The sequence below is a fragment of the Pituophis catenifer genome, unplaced genomic scaffold (genome assembly GCF_029215685.1).
Source record: "Pituophis catenifer annectens isolate HBS135680 unplaced genomic scaffold, rPitCat1.0.hap2 SCAF_3, whole genome shotgun sequence".
In the NCBI taxonomy this organism is placed as follows: Eukaryota; Metazoa; Chordata; class Lepidosauria; order Squamata; family Colubridae; genus Pituophis; species Pituophis catenifer.
In genome coordinates, this window is record NW_027256883.1 from 98848282 (window position 1) to 98875165 (window position 26884).

Consider the following 26884-nt stretch of genomic DNA (forward strand, 5'->3'; position numbering starts at 1 on the left):
TTGTTAATATTAGAATCAGAATAGAACTGGAACGAACCTTGGAGGTCTTCTAGTCCAGCTCCCTGCTCAAGCAGAAGATCCTATACCATTTCAGACAAGTGATTGTCCAGTCTCTTATTAAAAGCCTCTAGTGATGAAGCACCCACAACGTCTGAAGGCAAGCTGTTCTACTGGTTAATTATCCTCACTGTTAGGAAGTTTCTCCTCAATTCCAGGTTGCTTCTCTCCTTGATTAGTTTCTATCCATTTCTTGTACTGCCCTCTGGTGCTTTGGAAAATAAATTGACCCCCTCCTCTTTATGGCAGCCTCTCAAATACCGGAATACTGCTATCATTTATTTATTTATTCATTCATTCATTCATTCATTCATTCATTTATTTATTTATTGGTTCGATTTATATGCTGCCCTTCTCCGGAGACTCAGGGTGGCTTATAATGCATTAAGCAATAGCCTTCATACTTCTGTATATACCTGCTTAGTAGGGCTTTTGGCCCCCCCAAGCGGTGTTCTTTTTTATACAAAGTCAGCTTATTGCCCCCACAATCCGGGTCCTCATTTTACCTACCTTGGAAGGATGGAAGGCTGAGTCAACCTTGAGCCTGCTGAGATTTGAACTCGCAGTAATTGCAGGCAGCTGGCAGCTAAGTGCTACTTACAGCGCTTTTGTCCGCTGCTCCACCAAGGCTCCTTGTCCCCCCTACTTCTTTTTTTATCATTAATAAAGAATAATCATAAAGAATAATCATAAATTATTAATAATTAATTTTATAATTGCTCTTAGTTTATTAATAAATTAATAAATATCATTTCTCTAGGTACTGGTTCAGGTGACAAGGTAGTTTGGAACTATAGAATTGTAAAATTGGATAGGCTAATTCAAATCATCAAATCCCCCTTCCTTCATTCAGTGCAGAAATTGAAAGTAAATCATGATTTACCCAGATGGCAGTTGGAAATACAGTGGTACCTTGGTACTCAACTGCTTTGAAACTCATCAAATTCAGTAGTCGATGCATTTTGATATAAAAATTTTGTCCAGGTACTCATCATTTGTTTGGTACTCAATACAGAGGCTAGAACTTGTCATTATTCTTACCAAAAATGTGTTTATACTTATTGTTTTTGGAACACATTGCACCTCCCAGAATCAATTAACAATGAGTACTGAAGTACCACTGTATGTCCATATTTGTATATATTTGTATATCTTAGAAAGAGAAAGCTATTTATACTATTGCAATATAATTGTTGTCTTCAGTTTGAGAGCTTTGATAATGAGATTTTTTTCACCCTAGATCAGGCCTGTCAAACTGACGTATCCGGCCCGTGTAGGCCATGCCCACCCTAATTCCGCAAAGGCAAAAAAATCACGATATGTCATGATTCCAGCCTGTGATGCGATTGAGTTTGACACCCTTGCCCATGATCCTCAGATCTTATTTCTGCATTCTTTTTTTAATCTAATAGTTGAAGAATTCAGTTTGTCTCTATCAAAAAGTGGTTTTATATTTTGAACAGGTACAGTTTATTGAACTCTCAAAGCATAAGTGATTACTAACAATGCATTTTCTTTTTTATATTAAGATATGGTGCATGGCAATGATGCCTTTTATATTATTCTCTTTTTAACTTTTAAAAAAATGCAATCTTCCTTATGCTTTTTTAAATTTCAAATACTATATAGTATCTTAGTGCAGGAAATAAGTATAAAATACTTTAGCACCTTTATGTTGCTTTGTGTTTCATACATAAAGTAGAAGTATGCCCGCGTGCATGCCTAAACCCCCAAAATGCAATGCGAGCACCCACACACACATGCGCCCCACCCCCATGTATGCACGCACAACTCCGAGCATGTATGTGTGTCCCAGGGGTGAAATGTAAAATTTGTTACTACCGGTTCTGTGGGTGTGGCTTGGTGGTGGTGGGGTAATGTGACTGGGTGGGCGTGGCCAACTTTTTTTTTTATTTTAACTTTTCAAAGCATTTTTTCTGCAAATGCAAAAAAAAAAATGCTTTGAAAAGCCTCTGCTGATCAGGAACACAGCTGGGATCATCAGAGCCTTTTCAAAGCATTTTTTTAACCACCTCTTCGGCTGAAGAGGTTGCAGAAAAAAATGCTTTAAAATTCCCTCTGATGATCCCAGCTGAGTTGCCTAATCGTTTTTAAAAATGCTTTGAAAAGTCTCTCTGACCATCAGGCAATTCAGCTGGGATCATCAGAGAAACTTTTAAAGCATTTTTTTCTGCAACCTCTTCAGGGTGGTTGGAGTAGGGTGGGAATGGAGATTTTACAGTATACTTCCCCTCCCATGCCCACCAAGCCATGCCATGCCCACCAAGCCATGCCATGCCCACCAAGCCACACCCACAGAACTGATAGTAAAAATTTTTGAAACCCACCACTGATCGTTACCACATAGCAAAGTTTCCAATTCATTTTTAACAAAGTCAAATCCATAACACTTTTTTATCCAATTTGAACCTTTCTTTCAATTGTTGATAAGTAAACCAATGGCAAATGTAATCTTCTGATTCAAGTTCTTCCCTCGTCTTTAGTATTGGGTCACCAGAATTGAAAGATAATACGTCAGCCAATCTGGCTTTGCCTCCATTTCCTTTTGAAAAAAGGCTTCCTGTGGTGACAACCAAAGGGGCAACTTCATAGAGAGCTTTGTTTTATTTTTATTCCAAATGTTTAGTATTGCATGTCTAACAAAATGGTTATTGAAATCAACATTAACTTTATTTTTATCATACCATAGGTAGCCATGCCATCCAAACCATAATTCATGGCCCTCTAATTTGAGTAACCTCTTGTTCTGAAGACTCACCCATTCTTTTGCCCAGGTCAAGCAACATGCATCAAAGTACAATTTCGTATGTGGTAAACTCAATCCCCCTCTTTCCTTGGCATCTTGCAATAGTATATCTAATTCTTGGTTTTTTCCCTTGCCATATAAACTTAGAGATATCCTTCTACCATTGTTTAAATGGGTTATCAGCAGGGGTGAAATCTGAAAATTTTTGCTACGGGTTCTCCGAACTGCCCGCCGCCATCGCTACCTACTCGCCCAAGCCGGTCCGAACCGGGAGCATTTCACCCCTGATTATCAGATGTGAGTATTGGTAATGTCTGAAATAAAAAAAGCATATTTGGTAAAATACGTGTTTGTTGACATAACCCCTAAATATTTCACCTTTTCCTCGACCTTAAAATCTGACTTTGTATTCAATATATCACTCTCCTGAAAGGACATATTCTTAATCAATATTGTTGTTTTCTGTTTATTTAATTTAAAACTTGCCAGGGCCCCAAACTCATTCAGTTTCTTCATCAGATGTTCTATATTATGTTTTGGGTCCTGTAGAAATATAACCAAGTCATCCTCAAAGGCTCTCAATTTATAAATTTCTTTCTTAATATTTATACCCCTTATTTTATCATCCTGTCTAATAGCTCTATTCAAGTTTTCTACAGTCAAAACAAACAACAAAGGGGACAAAGAACATCCTTGTCTTGTACCCTTTTGAATTTCACATGACTTAATTAAATCACCATTTATGACCATTTTAGCTTTCTGTGACGTGTAGATCGCTTTAATTCCCTGAATAAAATTCACTCCAAAGTATTTCTTCCAACACTTAAACAGAAAGCCCCAATTCAGATTGTCAAAGGCCTTTTCTGCGTCCAGAAAAATTAAGGCAGCCTGTTTCTCATTATGATATTGTAAATATTCAATGATATTTAAAACAATCCTCACATTATCTGTTAACTGTCTTTTTGGCAGAAAGCCTGTTTGATCTTCATGTAAGTATACCTGTAAAATCTTCTTTAGTCTTTCTGCCAAGATAGTGACAAAAAATTTATAGTCATTGTTTAATAGTGAAATTGATCTATAATTCTTTGTCTTTCTAACATCTTGACCCTTGGGAGCAACACAATTTTAGCTTCTTTCTACATCTGGTGTGTATTTCCCCCCTGTAATATACCATTTCATTGTATCTTTCAGTGGTTGAAGAAGTTCATCCTCAAAGCATTTGTAATATTGTAAGACCATCTGGGCCCGAGGCTTTTCCTGGCCTCATTCTTTTTATAGCTTCTGATATCTCAAAAGCCATTATTGGGTCATTCATGAGTTTTTAACAGATTTTTAACAGATTAACAGAGTTGGAAGGGACCTTGTAGGTCATCTAGTTCAATCCCCCACCCAAGCAGGAGACCCTACACTATTTCTGACAAATGGCAGTCCAACCTCTTCTTGAAAGCCTCCAGTGATGAAGCTCCCACAACTTCCGAAGGCAAGCTGTTCTATTGGTTGATTGTTCTCATGGTCAGAAAATTTCTCCTTATTTCTAGGTTGAATCTCTCCTTGATCAGTTTCCATCCATTATTCCTTGTCTGGCCTTCAGGTACCTTGGAAAATAGCTTGACTCCTTCCTCTCTATGGTAGTCCCACAAATATTGGAACACTGCTATCATGTCTCCCCTGGTTCTTCTCTTCACTAGACTAGCCATGCCCAGTTCCTGTAACCGTTCTTCATATGTTTTAGTCTCCAGTCCCCTAATCATCTTGGTTGCTCTTCTCTGCACTTTTTCTAGAGTCTCAACATCTTTTTTATAGTGTGGTGATCAAAACCTGGATGAAATAGTCTAGGTGCGGTCTTACTAAGGCTTTATAGAGTGGTATTAGTACCTCACTTGATCTTGATTGTATCCCTCTGTTAATGCAGTTTAGGATTGCATTGGCTTTTTTGGCTACCACCACACACTGCTGGCTCATATTTAACTGGTTGTCCACTAAGACTTCAAGATTCCTCTCACAGTTACTGCTATTAAGCCTGGTTTCACCAAGTCTATATGTGTATTTCTTGGTTTTTCTTGCCTAAGTGTAAGTCTTTACTTTTCTCTATATTGAATTTCATTTTGTTAGATAAGGCCCAGTGTTCAAGTCTGTCTTCTAAGGTGTTAGCTATTCCTGCTTAGTATCATCTGCAAATTTGGTAAGTTCCCCTTCTATTCCCTCATCTAAGTCGTTTATGAAGATATTGAGGAGTACTGGGCCTAAAACGGAACCCCACTGCTTACTTCCCTCCGTGTAGACATAGACCCATTAAGGAGTACTTGTTGAGTACAGTTATCAGCCAGTTACAAATCCATCTGGTGGTGATGCTATCTATCCCACTTTTTTCTAGCTTACCAAGAAGTAGATTGTGGTCTACTCTGGGTTTGTGATAATTTAGGTAACTGTTGTTTTGAAAGGTATACATCTATTTTTAATGTCAATCTCCTGTCTTTTATACAAATTTGAATAAAAATTATGAAAGGACTTTTTAATAAGTTCGTTATCTGTTATTACATTACTTTTTAAATTGTTTTTGACATTTGTTGCAAGTCTTATTTCATTCAAAGCCTTCACTTTCCTAACTTCATCTTTGCAAGTTCAAGCTATTTGATGGTATTCTGCGTTAGTTATGTGTCCCTCTTTCCATTTTTTACTTGTCCTTTTTTTCCTCTTAGTTGGACTGAAAGTTCTTTGTGCAACCATGCTGGGTTTTTTGTTTTGTTTTTTTGTTTTCTCGGTTTTCTTTTTTTAGTGGTATGGAACTGGGCTTGGCATTTATAACCATATTTTCCAGAGTTTCCTATGCATCCTGAGTTCTTTTCTCCTTTAAGATTTTCATCCATGGGATCTTTCCCAAGCTCTCTCTGAGCTTGTTAAAATCAGCTCTTTTAAAGTCTAAAACCCTGGTTTGATGTTCTGTTGCTTGTGTCTGTTTTATATTGAATTCTAATGTGACATGTTCATTCTCCCCCAAAGTTCCTGCAATTTCAATCCTCTCTATCACTTTTTCTCTGTTAGTGAGAATAAGGTTCAGTATAGCTGCCCCTCTATATCATGGTTGACTCGCTACACAGCCCCACTTGTAACCAGACAATTATAATGGGAAGGAGGAGGGAAGAAATGTAAGGGAGATTTGGAGGGAAACTTAGAATGCAAGTGTGTTGACTGGAAGCCTGAGACAGATCCAACACCGCAAGGCCACCAGCTGGGGAAGTCTGAGGCAAACAACCACCAGTCCCAAAACAAAGAGAGTGAAAACGATTGGTGGACAGTGGACAATGGCGGGTCCAGGGGGAAAAGGAAATTTTCCTATGCTGTTTTTGTGCAAAATCATTAGAACTGGCTTTTCTACTTCTATACCCATATGGAATCTTCAGTAAAGTTACACTCTTGGAGAAAAAAATGTCCCAGGAGTTTCTTTTGTTGTCTAACTCAGTGGGACGGTTGACATTAAATCAGTTCTCATAGAAACAGCCTATCTGGATCCCACCAGGAGGTCAACCTCAGCTATGAGCAAAGACTCAGAAGAGAGGAAGAAGCTGGGAGAGGTCTTGGCTCAGGAAGAGCCGGCACCAGTTTAGGCCAGAGCAGGAGCGCAGCCAGCTGGCATGTGTCTGAAACCGAAGTCAGAGCAACTGGCCACAGCCACAACAGAGTGAGCAAGGGATGTCCCAGAGTAGGAGCTGAAGACTTGTTGGGAAGCAAACATGGGCAAGGCAAGGTTAGGACTTACCTCTCCTATCCCCTCAAGAAAGCAAACTCTTGAAACAGACAGCATTTCAAAAGGAAATGTCAGCCTCAGCTTTGCCTGCTTCAGCTGCCATAAGAAACGGGGGGAGGGACCAGTTAAGGGGGCGAAGTGGGGAAGATTGCAGGAGGTGTCTTTGCAGGAGTTGTTTTTCCAAGAAATGAAACTGAATCTCCAAAGGGGCCGGCTGACCAACTGCCCTACATTCCTGATAGATGATGTTGCCAGATGTGATGCCACCTGACCTTTGGGAGACCTTTGGATTGGATGATGGTCAATGGACACGGGGGGGGGGGGAGAAGCTTACTAGCTGCTATTTCGCGCGTTTTGCTCACTTCCAGCTTTACCTGGGTTGTGATCATTTCATATTCAGTAAAAGTACTAATCTCTTTTAAAATATTGAGTTTGGGGTTTTCTTTCCTGGATATTGAAGGAAGCACACCTGACATTAAGCTGGAAGTCCCATCCAGTCATCCCGGACAAAAACCGCGGGGACTGTAAATCCAAATTATGTCAGATCAAGAGAGTGACGGAGAACAAATGGGGGCAGCGAGTTCAACTGCAGCCGCCCTCCAAGCGGAGAAAGAGAATGCGGAATGGTTGGAAAAACTCTGATTAGAGCCGGAGGAAGCCAGATGGTCGAAAGGAGTAGGGAGGCTACCGGACTGGGGGGAGAACCCCCAGGGAGTGACGACTTCCAGACCCCTTAAAAAAGAGGCAGTGTGGATGCAGGAGCAAAAGGAACATCTCATGATGGAACAAGCCTTGCAGCTTATCCGTGATGTGGAAGAAAGCAGAAAAAACCGTGAGTCTTTTGGAATTCCTGTGGAGAAGGGGGGAGAAGGCCCCAGGGGGGAGCCAGAAGAGACAGCCTGTGGGGGAGAGGAAGATTTGAGGAAGAAACATCCCAGGCTTCGGCAGCTCAAGGAAGAGATGCAGCTGGCCAGAGAACCCCAGCCTTGCAGGGGCCCCCCTCACAGATGTAAAAAGCCAAAAATCCCCCCTCCTTCCTGGGAAGTATGATGGAAATCCGAAAACCTTGGGATTTTTCCTGACCCAAGTGTGGAACCACATGCAGGATTGGGGGGAGGACTACGTATGAGATGCTGCCAGAGTGAGAAGTGTCACGAACGCCTTAGAGGGAGTAGCCGCTGAGTGGATGGTGGTTCTCCACAATAACAACTCCCTCCTGCTGAGAAATTACAACCAGTTCATGGGGGCCCTTAGGAGGCGTTTTGAAGACCATTTAGCTGAATGAAAGGCGAGACTCAGGATGAAGAGTATCCAGCAGGGCTGGAGACCGGTGGCAGAGTATATCCAAGAGTTTCGTGAACTGGCACCCTATATGACAGGCTGGTCAGAAATGACTCTTGGAGAGTTTCAAAGATGGGTTGAATGAAGAGATATATCGAGACTGTAGAAGTATGGGGGTCCCCGAAGATTTGCAGAGATGGTACATAGTAGCTGAGGATGTGGAGATCGAACTGAGATGGAGCCAACTCTGAGGAGGGCGTATGGGGGACCAGTCATCTTCTTTCCACCGTAAGGGGGCACCAAAGATGGCTGGGGGAAAGGCCGAATTCAAACCCAAGTCAAAGCCCTTCACCTGTTTCAAATGTGGGAAAGAAGGACACCGGGCTGCCGAATGCTTCTCCAAGCCACTGCCAAAAGCTGCCAGGGCCGGGCCGAAGAAAGGCGACAAAATACCCGCCAAAACCCGCGGCACCATCCTGAAAGGAGAAGTCGTTGAGTTCGCTCCCCGATATCCGGGTGAGTTGGGAACTCCGACCCACGATGAAGACAGCGAGACGGACTCCGACTCCGACACCGACGATCGGGTGAGTCACACGGAAGAACCCTTGCTCATCCCCATAGAAGTAAGGGTGCCATCCACAGGGGCCCATGCGCAAATGTTAGCCCTATTGGACTCGGGGTGCACTAGGTGCATAATTAGCCCCAAGGTGGTGGAGGAAATGGGACTGAGACTAAAAACTTTAAAAAGACCCATTGCATTCTGTCAATTAGATGGGTCAATTGCAGGAGGGGCCCCAGCTAGTTTTATGACCGAACCCCTTGAATTGTAGTTGGAGAATCATATAGAGAATCTCAGATTTATTGTGGCCCCTGGTATGGAGAGACCCCTCATTCTAGGACTGCCCTGGCTTCGAAAATGGAACCCACAGGTGAATTGGAAGACGGGGGTCCTGCGCATCCGCATGGCAGAACCGACTCCGGGGAAGGAAGCCCCCCCCAAGGGATGACATAAAACCAGAAAGGGTGGCAGTAGCCATTGACTATATTGAGGGAGAAGAGAAGATTCCAAAGGAATATTGGGATCTCAAGGAAGTCTTTAGCGAAAAGGCATCAGATGCTCTGCCTCCCCACACGGCTACCGACTGCACCATTGAAATACTCCCTGGGGTGAAGCTTCCCAAACCAAAAATTTACCCCATGACACCTCGAGAATTGGGGGAATTGCAAAATTTTATTGACAAGAACCTAGAACGGGGATTCATCGAACGAGCCAAACCCAAGGTGGCGGCGCCAATAATGTTCCGTGAAAAGAAAGATGGATCCTTTCGTTTGGTGGTCGATTATAGAAATATCAACGCGATTTGCGTAGAAAATGTCTACCCCCTCCCACTCATGAAGGACATGTTAGCCCATTTAGGGAAGGGGAAAATTTTCACCAAACTTGATTTAAGAGAGGCATACTACCGAGTGAGAATAAAAGAGGGGGATGAATGGAAAACAACATTTAATTGCCCACTGGGATACTTCCAGTTCAGAGTGCTCCCTTTTGGACTACAGGGAGCCCCTGCTGTATTCATGCAGTTGATCAACGAGGTATTGCATGAGCACCTGTATAAGGGGGTGTTGGTCTATTTGGATGACATTCTGATCTATTCTGACAACATGGCCGACCATGTAAAGTTGGTGCGGACGGTCTTGAAGAAACTCAGAGCGGCTGAACTCTATGCCAAACTTTCTAAATGTGAATTCCACCAAGACAAAATTGACTATCTTGGATATTGTATATCGCATGAGGGAATAGAGATGGACCCTGAAAAGGTTCAGGCAGTGTTGGAATGGGCCGCACCACACACCCGTAAACAGTTACAGAACTTCTTGGGGTTTGCTAACTTTTATAGACAATTTATCCCCTCATTCACGAAAATTGCACTACCAATTACAGACTTGCTAAAAACGAAAGGGGAAGTAAAGCTCAAACCCTCGAAACCACTAGAATGGACTATGGACTGTCAAGCCGCTTTCGAAAAATTGAAATGGCTGTTTGCAGCTGAATCAGTGCTCAAACACCCAGACATGGAACAACCTTTTGTAGTACAAGCTGACGCCAGTGACATAGCTGTAGGAGCAATACTCTTGCAAAAGAATGAAAACGGGGTATTACAACCCTGTGCCTACACGTCCCGTAAACTATCAGAAACGGAAAGGAGATGGGCCATATGGGAGAAGGAGGCTTTTGCAGTTAGATGGGCGCTATTAACATGGAGACAATTTTTAGAAGGAGCGAAGCACCCTTTCGAAGTTTGGACTGATCACAAGAATTTAGAGGCATTAAAAACACCACGCAAACTGTCACCAAAACAGGCTCGTTGGGCCCAACATTTCAATCGTTTCAATTTCACCCTACGTTACCTTCCTGGTGGAAAGAACTTCATGGCGGACACACTTTCCAGATTGCCTCAGTACAAGAGCATCAAGAAGGAGGTGGTTCAACCTATGATCCCCTCGACACAATTGGCAACACCTGCTACTACCAGAGCGCAGGCAAAAACCGAACCAGAACTCTCGGGGGATTTACTCAAAAAATTGCAAGAAGCGCTAGAAACTGACGAGTGGTTTAAGAACCACTCGAATGAATGCACACTTTGTGATGGACTAGCTTGGGTTGGATCGAAATTGTATGTTCCGACCACATTAAGAACAACCGTATTGAAATATGCCCATGATGCCAAGACTCTACATCTTGTTAAGAGGCAATTTTGGTGGCCTGCACTCAAAAAGGACATAGAGGCATATGTGGCTAGCTGTCCAGTATGTGCCTCGGCTAAAAGACCTCCAGGAAAACCCCCTGGATTACTGCAAGGTGTGGCCAGACCGAATGCCCCATGGAAGGAAATATCTATGGATTTTATTGTGGACTTACCAGAGAGTGAAGGCTGCACTGTCATTTGGGCAGTAACTGATTTGTTTTCCAAACAAGTACATTTCATCCCTTGCTCAAAGATCCCTTCAGCAAAAACCCTTGCAAAACTATTTATTCGGCAGATTTACCGACTACATGGATCTCCAAAAAGAATAATTTCTGACAGGGGTGTGCAATTTACTTCCAGTTTCTGGAGGGAGTTTTTGAAGTTTATAGGCTCCGCCCAGGGGCTGAGTTCCAGTCACCACCCTCAAACAAATGGGGCCTGTGAAAGAACCAATGGAATTCTAGAACAATATCTGAGGTGTTACGTAAATTACCAGCAAGACAATTGGGTAGACTTGTTGCCATTTGCAGAAGTGGCATATAATAATTCCATACACAGTAGCACCGGTTTCACTCCTTTTAAGGTCGCATCGGGCCAGGATTTCGTACCCATTCCCGAGCTACCACAAGATGATCCCCAGAATCCCTCTTTTTTTTTTTATTGAAAAAGTTTTCAAATACAAATTTTTTTCCCCTTTTTTTCCCCTCCCCCTCCCCCTCCCTAACCCCCCCTCCCCACCCGTCCCCCCCTATGACTTCTTCATAACAAAAAACCTAATTCATAACAGATTACTTACCCCCTCCTCTAAATACTGACCTTTACTTACTAAAAATATTATTAATATTATAACATCCCCCTTTATCCATACATTTCAAGAAAGGAAAAAAAAAAAGACATTATACTATAACATTGTATAATAACTTCTAATTTAGCAAAATAGTATTATGACTCCCAATTTGGCAATAATCTACCCTTTTTCTCCTCTCCCAAGCTTATATCTATATATTATTACAACAATTCAAAACCACCTTCCACTTTAAAACTATACAATAAATCCTACTTTAACATTTGATCTATATATATTACTATAGCATTTCAAAGCGGCCCTCCCCGTAAAACCTAATTTAACATTTATTCCACTCTATCCATTTCCTCCACTCCCCTAAACATATCACTTAAAAATCCCTTTTCTTAAACTAATCAGTCTGCAAACTAGCTTATTCACCCACTGTCCTGCAAAATTATCATACACAACAATTCTTAATATCTTTAATTCATTGCCCACTCTACTTAAAAATATATGTATATATATTCCATTATATCTAAGTAAAAAAGAAAAGACAATAACTTTAAATTTATAATCCATATGATATCTTCTTTAAGTCTTTCCACTGGATTATTAAAACCATAATCCATAATAGGGTAACATAGCTTGCTGATGCAACAGTATATTCAAAATCTTCAATCATTTCTACCCCCATCAGTAGTAAATATCCTCTTATATGTATGAAAGTAAAAACAACCACCCGAGTGACATTATAGTTATATTCCATGTAGTGATAATTGTGGCTTTCATCAGGATTATTGATTCCCATCATCGTAGTGGGTAACAACCAGATCTTCTGCATGCCCCAGTATGACTCTTTTGCCTTATAATTCAAGATAATTATAATATAGTTATCAGCACAAAAAGGAGTTCCAAAGTAGATAATTAAAATCCATCAGTTTAAGGCTCTTTTCACATCCCAAAATTACGGCAATGCAGAGGCCTGTCACCATCCTCAGGATAATATTGACCAATACGTCGCCTCCTCTATATTTTCACATACTCATTCATTTTTAAAGTCACTGGCTTCACTGTTGCTTGATTTAGAAATTTCTATTTTTATGCGACCTATTTCTTTTTTTCTTTTCTTTTTGCGGGTTTGATTTCCATCCTGGTTTCCTTTCTACGGATTGTATATCAACTAGTCGGTTTTGATTCTGCTCTGTAGATTGATCTTGTTGGTTTTGTTTTTGTGTCTCATCTTTCTTTTTTGCCCCTTGTATATCCCCTAATTGGTTTCCATGCTTGTCCTTGACTTGATAGGTCATCACATTAAAGTCAGATGCCACTTCTCTCAGATTTGTAAATAATCCAGCTGGGGTATCCAAAAAATCCAATGGCAGTTTATCTGGTACAGTCTCTGTAGCTCGATATTTTCCCTTTATTTCCAACTCCTTCTGCTTATCCTGTATTATACCTGAAGACGTTAAGTTCATTTTCAATCTGTTTTGATAAAATTCTTCCGCTCTTTCAACTGTATTTAACTGGTATCTTTCTCCTTGATATCTCAATATGATACCAACTGGAGCGTCCCACCTGAATGGGATATTTCTCTTTTTTAACTCAGTCACCAGAAAAGCAAAATTCTTCCTTTCCATTAATATCTTAGGTGGGAGTTCTTTGTAAATCCAAATCTTTCTTCCATGCAGTTGCAAATTAGAATTGAAAGAATTTTGCACAATATTATTCCTAATTTCTTTATCTGTAAAATAAATCACTACATCTCTAGGCAGTTGCCTTTGCTTGGCAATCCAGGAATTTATTCTGTAAACTCTGTCAATCCTACAAAACACTTCCTCGGGTTGAACCTTTAAAATCCCAGCTAAAAATTCAGAAGATATTTTCCTTAAATCATCTCTATTATTTTCCTGCAAACCTCTCAGTCTTATCGCATATTCTGTGAAATTATATTGTACCATTAAAACCTCTCTTTCAATCCTCTGTTGCAGATTTTCTACATTACCAGACTTTTGATCAGCCTCCATTTTAGGTTTTTCTTCTGAGCTATTATCCTGAGTGTTTATCAAATCATTTTCAATTTTTTGAATTCTATTGTCGAATTTATCTTGAATTTCTTCCATTTTAGACTCTAGTACATTAGTATTTGTAGCCAACTGTATCATAAATTCTGACAAACCATTAGCAACTTTTAAAATTTTTTGCTCCAAAAAATCAAACTTAGATTTCACCAATTCTTTAATTTCCTGCTTAAATTTTTCAAGATGCTGATTCAAAATCTCATCCCTTCTTACAATCTCCTCTAAAAGAAATTCTATTATATTAAAATCAGGTTTCTGAGATTGAAGAGTTAAAACTTGTTCTTTTAAGTTGTTAGTGGGGGAATCCCCCCCCACTACTTGTTTGTTTGACTTTATAAGTTTCAGTGCCATGTTTCCGCCCAGGCAAGCTTTGTTAAAAGAAAAAAAAAAACAAGAAAAAAGACTTCTTTCCAATCAATAACAATGTCAAGTCTCCAGGGAAAAAAAAGAGAGAAAAAGACACAGGAGCGAAGTTTTGTCTACAAATGTAGCCAGTGGTGTTTATTCCGCTACATTGTATTAATAGAAAACGGAAGGACTTTTCCTTTCAGCCTCTTCTCCAGCCGTGGCAGACACCATTTTAAAAGGCTTTTTTTCTCCCCCTTTCCTTTCCTCTTTTCTCTTAAATAATTTTTTTAAAAGATAAGTAAAATACTTGCGATTCAATATTACAGGTCCAGCTCACATTTTCTTTGAGTAATCTGTTAAATTTGCAGGCTTGCTCTTCACGCCTGGCTCTGCATTAGCAGAGGTCTCCCAAAGCCCGGAGCAATGGCTGGGGATATGGGGCATCTCATCCGCTCCGTCCCAAAAGTAAAAAAAAACTTTTGGGACTCTGCAGAGAGTTCTACCCACCCCTGCCGGCTCTATCTCTGTTTCCTCATGGAAACGGAGTTTTTTCGAGCCGCCATTCCGCTGTGAAGGCGGCTCTGACAGGCAAAGGAAGCTGACGATCCCAAGGGAACGTCTGGCGGCGGCCAGCAGCAAACCGGAAGCCCCCCCAGAATCCCTCTTTGATGGATTGGATTGAACAATTAAAGAGCACATGGGCAGTAACTCGGAAGGCATTAGATGAGGCACACCGGGCCCATAAGGCGCAAGCCGATAAGAAAAGGTCCCCAGCTCACATTTATAAAGTGGGTGATAAAGTCTATTTGTCTACTAAATACTTACAGACTACCCAGAAGTCAAAAAAGCTGGGCCCTAAGTATGTGGGACCATTTCGTGTGATTAGACTGATTAATCCAGTAACAGTTGAATTGGAATTGCCAAAAACGTTGAGACGTATACATCCTGTATTTCATGTTAGTTTATTAAAACCTGAACACTCGTCTCCCCTAAGGGCTGACCAAAGCACCCCTCCAGTTACCATTCTCATAGAGGGGGAGCAACATTTTGAAGTTAAGGAAATCTTGGACTCTAGGAAACACCATGGTAAAGTCCAATATCTGATAGCCTGGAAACATTTCCCTTTGTCTCAGTCTGAATGGGTAAATAAACGGGATGTCCGAGCTCCCAAGAAAGTACAGCAATTCTATACCAAATACCCAGATAAACCATAATTATTGTATATATTCTGTTTCTCTCTCTTTTCCTTCCTCTTATCTAGGAATAACGTCTCTTCTGCAAGAGGGGCCGAATGTCAGCCTCAGCTTTGCCTGCTTCAGCTGCCATAAGAAACGGGGGGAGGGACCAGTTAAGGGGGCGAAGGGGGGGAAGATTGCAGGAGGTGTCTTTCCTGATAGGAACTTTTATTGGGAGATGGTGATAGCAAGAATAATAGGCAGGATACATAAGTAGTAAGTAAGTAAGTTATAATCTATAAGTAGTAAGTAGTAGTAAGTCGTAATGTATATTGAATACATAAGAGACTTATGTTACATTTTGTATGGTCGAGATATCACCAAGACGGGTCCACCATGTCCAATTATTTTTAACAATAAAGTTTTTTAAAAATTAAAAAAAAAAAGAATAATAGACAGGATCTGAAGCTTCCGCTCAAAATCGTTAGGTTAAACATAATAGAAATTCACCCCTCCTTGTTCAGTCCGAGGCGAGTCAATCCACAGGTGTGAAGTTATTGTGGGAACCTTGAGTTGAGAAGATGATAAGAAGTTGTTTTCAGGGACTGCTTGTTTGTTTGTTTGTTTGTTTGTTTGTTTGTTTATTTATTTATTTATTTATTTATTTATTTATTTATTTATTTATTTTATTCGGCTTATATGCCGCCCTATCTCACAATGGACTCAGGGCGGCTCACAACAATAAAACACAAGCCACAATAAAAATAAAGACTAAAATCTAAAAAATTTAAAATTAACCCATTAAAACCCTTAAAAACCCCATCATCAGACCAGGTCAAGGGATTTGAAAAGCCAAGTTTTTAATTCCCGGCGGAAGGTGCGAAGGTCGGGCGCTAGTCGGAGCTCCAAGGGGAGTTGATTCCAGAGGGTGGGTGCCCCAACCGAGAAGGGTCTACTCCTGGGGGCCGCCAGCCGCCACTGTCTAGCCGACGGCACCCTGAGTAAGCCCTCTCTATGGGCGCGAACCGGGCGATGGGATATTGTTGCTGGCTGTAGGTGGTCCGCCAAATATCCTGGTCCTAAGCCTGGTCCTAAGTTTCCTCATAGCTGAGACAAAACAGATGGCCCCAAGTCAATCCCTCCCTCCTCCCTAGCCCAGGAAGATACATCAAAGTAAAGGAAAGGTCAAAGATTTAAAAAGCTCACAAAATGTCAACAGGTCCCCTCCACTCAGAATGGCAGCATTCCAATAGGGATCTATGGGGACCTGACACAGAGGCCAAAGACCCCCTTCTCCCTTCTGGGGTCAACATGGTCTGAGGTGGCAAATGGAAAGCGAAGTGGCTAGCCAAATGGGATAACCCTGCTGAGTGGAAGCTCTCAATCGCTTGCCACAGCTTATCCATGGAGCAGTTGAGGGAGAGGTTCGGAGGCATTGAGATTTGTACCACAGCAGTGCTGGGAGCCACAACCACTGCCAGTGGGCCAGGAATTGTGAAAACCCTGACAGTCCTGGCTACTCTTTCTCCTCCTATTCTTCGGCTGGGGCCCCAGCACAGGTGGTAGTGACAGAAGGCTTCACCATTCCTTCTCCTCCATTGCAGCCAGTGGTGCTGGTGGGCCAGGCTGTGATCAGAGCCTCGGCACAAACAGCCATGGCTAGAATCCCAGCACTGGCAGCTGGATAGCTGCAGCTGGCATTCCGCCCCAGGGGTTCATCCTGGTGTGGGAGGAGCATCAATACCCCTGGTGGCCCATTTTGATGGGTGCCCAAACCACTTAGCCCATATCCTGGCTCAAGCTTGGCACCACATGGAGTGTTATGGAACGATGTACCCAGATGATGTGGCCTGGGTCCATGTCATTTCAGTCAACCTGGAAGAGAGCACTTCAGAGTGGTTGGTATCACTGCACGTCAGAGCTGGATGATCTTGACGCCTTCATGCAAGAGTGATTCAAACACTCCATGGTGGCCCAGCATGCAGATGACCACATCCATGCCCTAAAGCAGGGGAAGTGACCGGTGTTGGAGTACATTCAAGATTTCCAGAGCCTGTCCTTGGGAGACTGGCCTGAATGCTTGCTGGTCTACCTTTTCTGAGAGGGACTGAATAAGATGCTGTACCAAAATTCCTTACCCCAGGGGGGTGCTGTGCAACCTGCAAGCGTGGTACCATGTAGCCACCAAGGTAGAGATCAACTTGATTGAGTTCCATAAGCACACTGGGTAGGAGAGATGATCCTGCCACCCTGCGGAGAGCGAGCAGCTCCTAGAGGGGCAAGAACAGAACAGAACAGAACAGAACAGAACAGAACAGAACAGAATAGAACAGAATAACAGAGTTGGAAAGGAACTTGGAGGTCTTCTAGTCCAACCCCCTGCTTAGGTAGAAAACCCTATACCATTTCAGACAAATGGTTATCCAATCTCTGCTTAAAGACTTCCAGTGTTGGAGCATTCACAACTTCTGGAGGCAAGTTGTTCCACTGATTAATTGTTCTAACTGTCAGGAAATTTCTCCTTAGTTCTAGGTTGCTTCTCTCCTTGATTAGTTTCCATCCATTGCTTCTTGTCCATTAGTTTCCATCCATTGCTGCCATCAGGTGCTTTGGAGAATAGATTGACTCCCTCTTCTTTGTGGCAGCTCCTGAGATATTGGAACACTGTTCTCATGTCATCCCTAGTCCTTCTTTTCATTAAACTAGACATACCTAATTCCAGCAAATGTTCTTTATATGTTTTAGCCTCCAGACCCCTAATCATCTTTGTTGTTCTTCTCTGCACTCTTTCTAGAGTCTCAACATCTTTTTTACATCGTGGCGACCAAAACTGGATGCAGTATTCCAAGTGTGGTCTTACCAAAAAGTTATAAAGTGGTATTGACACTTCACTTGATATTGATTCTATTCCTTTGTTAATGCAGCCTAGAACTGTGTTGGCTCTACTGGCTCATTTTTAAGTGTTTGCCCATTAAGATTCCAAGATCCCTCTCACAGTTACTATTATTGAGCCAAGTACCACTTATACTATACTTGTGAAATTGATTTATCATGCCTTAATGTAGAATCTTACATTTTTCACCATTTAATTTCATTTTGTTAGATAGCACCCAATGTTCAAGTCTGTCAAGATCCTTCTGTATCTTAAGCCTATCTTCTGGAGTATTGGCTATTCCTGCCAGCTTGGTGTCATCTGCAAATCTGATGAATTCCCCATCTATCACCTCATCCAAATCATTGATGAAGATGTTGAAAAGTACTGGGCCTAAAACAGAGCCTTGGGGTACTCCACTGCATATTTCCCTCCATGTAGATGTAGTTCTATTGAGGACTACATGTTGAGTGTGGTTGGTCAGCCAGTTAAAAATCTATCTGGTGGTGAGGCTGTGTAACCCACATTTTTCTATCTTATCAAGTAATAGGTTATGGTCTACTTTATCAAATGCCTTACTGAAGTCCAAGTAAATTATATTGATAGCATTCTTTTGGTCCAATAATTTTGTCATTTTGTCAAAAAATGCAATAAGATTTATCTTGCATGATCTTTTTGACAAACCCTTGTTGGCTTTTGGTTATTATTTTGTTTGCCTCTAGGTGTTTGCTAATTTGTTGCTTGATTATCTTTTCCAGAATCTTCCCAGGTATTGAGGTCAGGCTGATAGGTCTGTAGTTTCCTGGATCTATCCCCCCCCCCCCTTTTTTTGAAGATAGGAAGTGCATCAGCTCTTTTTCAGTCCTCTGGCAGTTCCCCTGTGCTCCAGGATCTTTGAAAGATATAGTTCAGTGGTTCTGAGATCACGTCTGCCAGTTCCTTCAGAACCTTGGGTGTAATCCATCTGGCCCTGTTGATTTGAACTTGTCTAGGGTGGACAGATGCTCACTTACCATTTTCTTCCCTATTTTAACTTGTGTTCCTAATCTGTTTTTTTGTGATGCTGTTTTTGATAGGTTGGACTGTTTTTTTCCCTTTGTGTAAAGACGGGTGCAAAAAACAAGTTAAGTAGTTCTACTTTCTCCCTGTTGCTTGTCACCTTCTTGCCACTTTCTTCCACTAATGAACCACTTGTTTCCTTGAATTTTTCTTGTTTTTAACATGTTGAAAGAAGCTTTTTTGTTTGTTTCTTGTTTTTTACTTTTGTTGCAAGCCTTAGTTCATTTTGAGTGTTAGCTTTCCTCACTTCATCTTTGCAGGCTCGGGCTATTTGCTGATATTCTACCCTATTATATGCCCCTCTTCCCATTTTTTATACTTGTCCTTTTTGTCTTTCAATTTATCAAGGAGTTCTTTATGCAGTCATGTTGGTTTCTTTTGAGAGCTGTTATTTTTCTTCTTCGTTGGTATTATGCTAGACTGGGCTTTTATAATTTTGGTTCTCAAAATTTCCCAAACTTCTTGATTTGTTTTCCCCTTGAGGATTCTAAACCATGGAATCAGGGGTGCTATTCAGCAGGTTCTGACAGGTTCTGGAGAACTGGTAGCAGAAATTTTGAGTAGTTTGGAGAACCAGCAAATACCACCTCTGGCTGGCCCCAGAGTGGGGTGGGAATGGAAATTTTGCAATATCCTTCCCCTAGAGTGGGGAAGGATGGAGATTTTGCAGTATCCTTCCCCTGCCACACCCACCAAGACACGCCCACCAAGCCACACCACACCCACCAAGCCAGGCCCACAGAACCAGTAGTAAAAAAAAATTGAATTCCACCACTACATGGAATCTTTCCCAAGCTCTTTCTAAGATTATTGAAATTAGCTCTCTTAAAGTCCAAGACTCTAGTTTGACTTTGTTCTATTGCTTGTGCTTGCATAATGTTGAATTCCAATATTGCATGATCACAAGGTTCCTGTAGCTTCAACATCATCTATCATTTCATCTCTGTTAGTGAGAATTAAGTCCAATATGGCTGATCCCCTAGTTCCCTTCTCTACTTTTGGGGAAACAAAGTTGTCTGCTAGGTTGTCAGGAACCTGTATGGTCTTCCACTTGGTGCAGAGTTTGTCTCCCAGTTGATGTCAGAGTAGTTAAAGTCCCCCATCATTATTCTGATGTTCTTCCTACCAGTGGTGGATTGCCCCCAGTTCAGACCGGTTCTATAGAACCAGTAGTAAAACCGGCGGGAGGCTCCGCCCACCGACCCCGACGTCATCAGAACGCTTCTGTGCATTGCAGAAGAGCGCACGCGCATGAGTGAAGCAAGCACATGCACACGGCCCCATTGCGAACCGGTAGTAAAGGTAGGTAGAACCCACCCCTGCTTCCTACATACCTTAGTTAACTGATTAGCAAAAAGTTCATCTACTTCTTCTGTTTGTTTGGTTGGGTAGCCTGTAGTATACAGCTATGGCAATGTCATTCCCCCTCTTCCTTTTATATTGATCCAAATACATTCAAGGCAGTTTTCATCATTGTTGTGTTCTATTTCTAAAGAGATATAGTTATTTCTTATATATAGTACAACTCCACCTCCTCTTTTATTTGGTCTATTTCTTTTAAATAATTTAAATCCCTCAAGCTGTATGTTCCATTTGTGGGTTTTATCCCACCAAATTTCTGTAATGGCAATCATATCATATCACCCCCTCATTTACTTGAATTTCTAATTCACCCTGTTTATTCCTCATGCTCTATGCATTGGTGCATAAACATTTGAGTCCTTTTTGACTGATCCTGTGTTTACTTTCTACATAACCTGTGTTGTGCCTGACTTGGTCTACTTCCTTACCTCCTGTTTGATTACTGCACATGGTATGGCACTCACTATTAAACACTTGATTTTGCTTGACAGCGAGGTTGATATTTTTACCTGTACAAACATCTATGTTACATGCACTGATAACCCTATTAATTTTAGATTGCTGGGGACAGAAATATTCTGTATCAATTTATTCTCTATCTCCACTGTTTAGTTTAAATGTTTCTCCAGAAAATCTGTGAATTTAATGCCAAGTAACTCAGACCCTTTCTTTGATGGATGCAAACCATCTCTTTTGTACAGTTTTTCATTGGTCCAGCTGCAGACATCGTGACTAATATAACCAAAGCCCTCCCCTTTTACACCACTTCTTTAGCCACACATTGAACTCCTCTATACGCTGGCCTTTTCCTTTTTGTTCCTTATATCCTGGTTAAACCTCTGAAAAAGTAAGCCTACAGCCTATCCTACTAAGTTCATGCCCCAAGCTCTGGAAATCATTCTGCACAGGAAGTACATCTTTTTGGGACAAATCATTCGTGCCAAGATGTACAATGGCACCAACATCACAGTCCTTACTGGCATTCTTGACTATCTTAAAAATACGCCTCTTGTCTCTGGTGGTAGTTGCACCTGCCAGACATCTGACCTCTTTCAAAACCTCTGAATCCTTTCCTAAATTTACATCCCTTACAGTTGAATCATTAACCAGAAGGTGACTTCTCTTTTTGAGTACCTTGCTCTCCTTGCATCGCTATTGTATAATATCTGATTCACACTTTCCCCCATCCAAAACAAGTTCTTTGTCTTGGACCATGATCTCCTGCTCATTTGAGTTATCATCGTCATCACAACCAGCTTGACCTACCACCTTATATCCCCGATAAGGTCAGCAAGGATACTTTATCTGTTATGCAGGGAAACAGCAAAAGCTTTGTGTTTATGGTTCATGGATCTCACCTTGCCAGATCCCATGGTTATCCATACTGTCCTTCTTCTGCAGGATCTTTGTGGTAGAGGAGGCTGATAGCAGGGCAGCTCAATGGAACTGAATGGCTGAGCCAGACTAGAGACTCTGAGTAAGCAATCTGCCCATGGATACAAGTAATTATTTTACAAATAGAACAGTATCCAAATTTGAAAAGGGTACTGGGAAAGAAGGCTGCAAAACAAGTATTGCACTGAACTAAGCCAGACATTCTAAAATAAAATAGAATTGCAATCACAGATGCACTTACCAAGAATGTAATACTGCTGTTTTAGATTTTTCATGATATGATTTGCGTGCTATTAGACATGCAGGCCGCTTCCAGGTGCTTACCTTGCTCCACTGGACTTCATCTCAGTCCCCCTGAACTCACAGCTAGCAGCTCTTCCCAGCAGCTTCTGAGAAATTCAAATGTGGGGGGTGCATCTTCAGCCAAAGGAGGACCCCCCAAAAAAATCTTGGTGGCTGCTTTTGCTGAGGGAATGAGAGTCACCATATTGTGGGGTGTCTTGCACCATGACTGATGACTGCTCCCCCACCTCTGAGCCAACTGAAAGAGATTCCACTGAAGTCACGAGAGAAAATGTGTGCAGGATAAGAAGTTGTGAAGTTCTCCCTTCTGTCTGGCAATGGAGAGGGAACCCCAACCCTTGCCCCTCGTATTCTACGAGAGCGACAGTGAATGAGAAAATGACCTGATGGTAAGTGGCCCCATCACCTCAATGACTACTGGGGGAGGGGGTAGAGATTTTGATAACCTTGGGTGTAAAAGGGGTCCTTATGCCCCTGTTGGACTCAGGTTCCACTAGAGGCCTGGTTAGCTCCCACGTGGTAAAGAGGCTAAGGACGAGACTAAGGAAGCTAAAGAAACCTATAGCATTTCCCCAACCAGATGGTTCGATAACGGGCAGGGTGCCGGTGACCTACCTAACTAAGCCTGTGAAGCTGAAAGCTGGGACCCATACAGAGATTATTTATTTATTGTGGCTCCTGGGATGACATGGTCCTAGGCCTGCTTGTTGGAAAAAATGGAGCTCATCTGTTGATTGGGATAGAGGCAAATGGCAGACAGGAAGGAAAGTATCAACCGATGAGAGTTAGTGAAAGTGCTAAGAAGCCACCATTTGCCTGTGGTTAAGGAAGCATAGGTGATACCTGCCAATGAACTAGAGGGGGGAGATAGCTTAGAGCCACTGATTCCAAAAAAGTATCACAATCTGGCTGAAGTTTTCAGTGAGAAGAAGTCTGACACACTTCCACCTCACCGCCTCACAGACTGTACAATTGAGATCATGCCTGGAGCTAAGTTGCCAAAGCCAAAACTATATTTGATGGAGATGGAGGAGCTCCATACCTACATACACACAAGTTTAGCCAGGGGCTTCATTCAGCCAGCCAAGTGGAGGATGGAAGCCCCTGTGCATTTTAAAGAGAAGAAAGCTGGGACCTTTAGGCTATGCATCAACTATAGAGGCCTAAACTATATATGTATGGAAAATATGTACCCCCTCCCATTGATGAAGGATCTGTTGGGGCACCTCACAAAAGAGAGGATCTTCACTAAGCTAGACTTGATGGAGGCATATTATCGAGTGAGAATTAAGGAAGGGGATGAGTGGAAAATGGCATTTAACTGCCCCCTGAGCTGCTACCACTTCTGAGTGATGCCATTTGGATTACAGGGGGCCCAGCAGTGTTCACGTAGCTGATAAATGATGGATTGGATGAGCACCTGTATAAAGGAGTCCTGGTGTATCTGAGTGATTTATTAATCTATACCAAAACCAAGGATATATGAATATGAGCATATGAAATTGGTCAGAGCGGTGCTTGAAAAACTGTGAAAGATGCAACTTTAGGCGAAGTTGTCTAAGTGTGATTTCCATAAGACTAGCCTAGACTATCTAGGATACCAGATTTTTAAAAATGGCATAGAAGTGGATCCTGGGAAGGTCCGGGCAATATTAGAGAGGGAGCCCCCGTGAATGAGAAGACAATTGCAAAGTTTTCTCAGCTTTGTAAACTTCTATCGCCAATTCATTCCCACATTCGCTCAGATAGCTCTGCCAATCATGAATTTATTGAAGATGAAAAGGAAAGGAAAGCCCAAGCCCAGCCAACCCATGAACTGGTCACTTGAGTGCCAAGCTGCATTTGAGAATCTAAAGCATCTCTTTGCCACTGAGCTGGTCCTAAAGCACCCTGACTCAGATGAACCTTTTGTATTACAAGCAGTTGCCAGGGATATGGCTATGGGGGCAGTGCTGCTCCAAAAGAATGTAAAAGGGGAGTTGCAACCATGCACCTACACATCCTGCAAGCTTTTGAAGACTGAGAGACAATGGGCTATCTGGGAAAAGGAAACCTACACAGTCTGCTGGGCTCTCCTAATTTGGAGGCAATTCTTGTAAGGCGGTAAAATTCCTTTCAAGGTGTGGAAGGACCACAAGAACTTGGAAGCACTGAAGGCTCCCTGAAAACTGTCTCCTAAACAAGTTGATGGAGCCAACTCTTCACCTTCACTCTCCGCTATCTACTGGGAGGCTGAAATTTTTTGGTAGACACCCTCTCATGAATGTCACAATACAACAGTGCTTGAGAAGAGGTCATCAATTCCATCATTCCCTCCAGGCAAGTAGCAGCACCGGCCCTCACAAGACAAAGGAAGCATTGCCATCACAGCTGACTGAAGACCCAACGTAACCCCTAAAAGAAGCCTTGGCCACAGATGAGTGGTTCCAACAACACAAAGATGAGTTGTCCTTAAGGCATGGATGGGGAGCAAATTATAGATCCCATCAAGCCTTGGTATTGCAGCAGAGCCATGATGCAAAGGTGGATTCGTGAAAACCTTTCACTTCGTAAAGGGGCAGTTTTAGTGGCCACGGATGAAGGAAGACATAGAAGCCTATGTAGCCAGCTGCCCTGGTGTGAGCTGTTGTTGAAATGAGGTTGTGATAAAGGGAAAATTGCAGCCTCCTTCTGAGTAAGCAACAGCAACAAGGAATGAGTGTTTGCTGACTTAGTGCCTGCTGTGCATAAAGAGTACGCTGATGAATGATAAAGGTATGGGGTGGAGAGGTGGAAAAAAAAGATAAAAGAGCTGGCAAAAAGAAAACTATAGACTGAAATCTACTATTGAACAATCCTTATTAAATTGTAGAAGAAAACTGCTCCATCCCCTTTTATGTTGCTTGGCCTTGACTTACTGTCTGGGCAGAAAATAAAAGTGGTTTCTCAAGCTGGAAAGTCAGGAGGGAGTATAGAGAATTGGGGACTACATAATCAAGATGATGCCTTCACACCCACAGGTGAAACTGAAGAGTTTATTGAGATGGTGTATGGTAGAGAATATCAAACTACCACTGCCAATTGTGTCTCTATTCATGGTTAGGCATTTTGTTTTGAATATTATTTTGAGTTCTTAGTTTGGACTGCTAAAGTTTTTGTTTTTGTCTGTTTTGTTTTATTTCCATCCAGGTTCAGAATGGATGTTTTCAAACCAACTTCAGTTCTTGATTTAAAAGCAACAGTCAGGTTTAGCAGATCAAAATTCTAAAGAAATAATAGACACTAATATAAAGAAGACTAGTATTTTAGGAAGCGAGTGGCATACTATTGATCTTTATCTCTAAATTGCTAATTTAAAAAAAAACCCCAAGCAAATTTAATTGTTTCTATTAAAGAACAGTGTAGGAAAGCATATTTTGCTTCAAATCCCAGTTCTTTTTGCAAAAGGAATTGAGACAAAATAATGCAAATTAAGATAGGATTTTTAAATATTAGAATACACACGTGTTTGACTCAGTAGTAAAAATGCAAGAAAATATCAAACATGAATATCAAATGTTTGTAATGTCAACTCAAATGTTGTGATGTCTTTTCTGTTTTTCATATTCAATACGAATATTTTCGTATTCTGAATAATCAAATGTACATGATTTCAATTGAAAAACTTCATTCTATAATGCTATATTACCGTTTTTCCTCGAAAATAAGACCCTGTCTTATATTTTTTTGAACCCTGAAATAAGCTCTTGACCTTATTGCCATGCACTCAAAAGCCTGATTGGACTTATTATCAGGGGTTGTCTTATTTTGGGGAAAACAGGGTATTTATCCACCCATTATTTATTTATTTATTTATTTATTTATTTATTTATTTATTTTATTAAATTTCTATACCGCCCTTCTCCCGAAGGACTCAGGGAGGTGAACAGCCAGAGGATAAAACACAGAGATACAAAATTTAAAATAGATTAAAACAAATTAAATAATTTAGGCTGAATTTTAAAATACCCCATAATTAAACAGATTAAAATTTGTGTTTAAAATTTAAATTTAAAAAAGGAGAAGATTTAGGCCAGGCCAGCTTGATGAAATAATACTCAGGCTTGGAAAGAAAAACACAGTATTAGAAGACAATAGCAGCATATTTCTTTTAAATTAACCATTACAGCATGGAGATGAATAAAGATGTGTGGCATTTACACTGACTGCCACAAGTTGTCTCTACCTACTTCGGACTATCTGGATCCGTTCCAGTTGGGCTTCAGGCCTGGGTATAGCATGGAAACGGCATTGGTCGTATTGATTGATGATCTCTGAGGGCTTGGGACAGGGGTTGTTCCTCTGTTCTGGTCCTATTAGATCTCTCAGCGGCTTTTGATACCATTGACCATGGTATCATGCTGCGCCGGTTGGAGGGGTTAGGGGTGGGGGGGCACCGTGTTACGGTGGTTCTCCTCCTTCCTTTCTGACCGTACGCAGTCTGTGTTGGCAGGGGGGCAGAGGTCAACCCCGAGGTGCCTAGTTTGTGGGGTGCCACAGGGGTCAGTCCTATCGCCCCTCCTGTTCAACATTTATGTGAAGCCGCTGGGTGAGATCATCCGTGACTTCGGGGTGGATTTCCATCAGTACGCTGATGATACTCAGCTGTACATTTCCACCCTGGGCCACCCCAATGATGCCCTTGAAGTGATGACCCGGTGCTTGGAGGCCATACGGATCTGGATGGGGAGAAACAAGCTCAGACTCAACCCCTCCAAGACCGAGTGGCTGTGGTTTCCGAAGTCCCGTCATAGTCAGTTGGTTCCCTCACTGACTATAGGGGGTGAGATCTTGGCCCCCTCAAAGAAGGTTTGCAACTTGGGTGTCCTCCTGGACTCACAGCTGTCTTTAGAAGACCATCTGACAGCTGTGGCCATGGGGGCTTTTTAT

The 26884-nt window shown here is 41.8% G+C and overlaps 1 protein-coding gene across 1 annotated transcript in view; it reads left to right on the top strand.

The window, feature by feature from the left end:
- The window catches only part of LOC139314999 (uncharacterized), a 243268-nt gene that overhangs the window by 38490 nt on the left and 177894 nt on the right, over positions 1-26884 (top strand). The window lies entirely within an intron of this gene.